The sequence below is a fragment of the Tupaia chinensis genome, unplaced genomic scaffold (assembly GCF_000334495.1).
Source record: "Tupaia chinensis unplaced genomic scaffold, TupChi_1.0 Scaffold000063_1, whole genome shotgun sequence".
Lineage (NCBI taxonomy): Eukaryota > Metazoa > Chordata > Mammalia > Scandentia > Tupaiidae > Tupaia > Tupaia belangeri.
In genome coordinates, this window is record NW_006159521.1 from 7,678,796 (window position 1) to 7,680,397 (window position 1,602).

Here is a 1,602-nt window from a genome sequence, read left to right on the forward strand (position 1 = left end):
TTGATTTGTTATTTATTAAAATATTTAGTTATATTATATAAATGTAAAGTTATCTTATTAAAATAAAATAAAATAATTCTTTAAAAAATAAAAATAATAATAAATAAAGTTAAAGGGACCAGCAGATGTTGTAATGGTTTATGTCGCTGGACTCCCACATGGCTGACCTCAGTTCGAGTCCTGGATCCGGTGACTTAAAATTCACTACAGGTGTGTGTGTGTTCCTGCCCAAAATCCTGAGAGGAGAATGGAGGAGAAGGGATTTGAGTGTGGCTATCCTCCCCGGAGGGTGATTTCTTACTTTCTGTCTCTCTGCCTCTCCGGCGAGCACACAGGCCCAACAGCAAAAATCCCTCTTAAAAAATAAAATTAAATTGGGAACCAGCAGTTAGCATAATGGCTATGTCGCTGGACTCCCACATAGTCGACCACGGTTCATGTCCCGGACCTGGTGGCTTAAAACTCACGCCGGGTGCGTGTGCATGCATGCCCAAGATCCCGAGAGGAGAATGGAGGAGAAGGGATTGTGGCGTGACCATCCCCCCTGGAGAGTGATTTCTCGCTTTCTGTCTCTATGTCTCTCTCTGTCTGGTGAGCGCACGTGCCCTATAGCAAAAACCTCTCCAAAGAAAAATAAATTAAATTAAATTAAGGCAGAAAGGGCAGGCCAGAAGAAGACTGAGTCCGTCCTGAGAGCTGAGATCTAGTGATTTCAGAGATAAGAGCAATGAAGATATTCAGCTGAGAATTTACCCTGGTAGAGCCCCTGGAGAAAAATGCATCACCAAAGAATTTGCAGATCACATCCTCCTGTGCGCCTCTGATCGCTCAGATTGATCTAGAAAGTAGGAAGAAACGAATAACTCATTAGATGAATAGACATTGCCGCAGGGGCACAAGAAATATGCAAAACCAACAAACTACCTCATCCCCAAGGGAAAAAATAAACTCCTCTTCATCCATAGACAGTACAATGGAACTCATGGAAATGTCTGATAAAGAATTTAGAGTATTCATAGTGACAAAGCTAACAGACATGGAAGAGAAGAGAGACAATGAAAAAAATCCAATGAGTTCCAGGAGGTGAGGAAGTTCTTGTGAGAACTGGAAGAGGAAATACACACCATAAGAAAGAATTAAATGGAACTGTTAGAGATGAAGGCTATAATACAGGAAGTCAAAACTTCCTTAAAATCAGACTAGATCATATAGAAAATCAAATCTCAGATGTAGAAGACAGAATCACTGGACTAGTAAACTCCACCAAGAAGACTGAGAAAATAATCCCCAAAAAGGAGAATAACATATGGAAATACTAGATACCATTAAACGTCCAAACATCCAGATAATTGGTATCCCAGAAGGTGAATAAGGGCATTGACAATCTACTCCATGAAATCCTGGAAGAAAACTTCACAAACCTAGAGAAGCACTCAAAGATCCAGTCCCAGGAAATACAAAGGACCCCAGATAGGATCAATCCAAGAAGATCTTTTCCAAGACACATTATAACCAGAATGACCAAAACCACAAAGACAAGATGCTCAGATTGGTAAGAGTGAAACATCAAGTTATCTACAAAGGATATCCCATCAGGTTAAC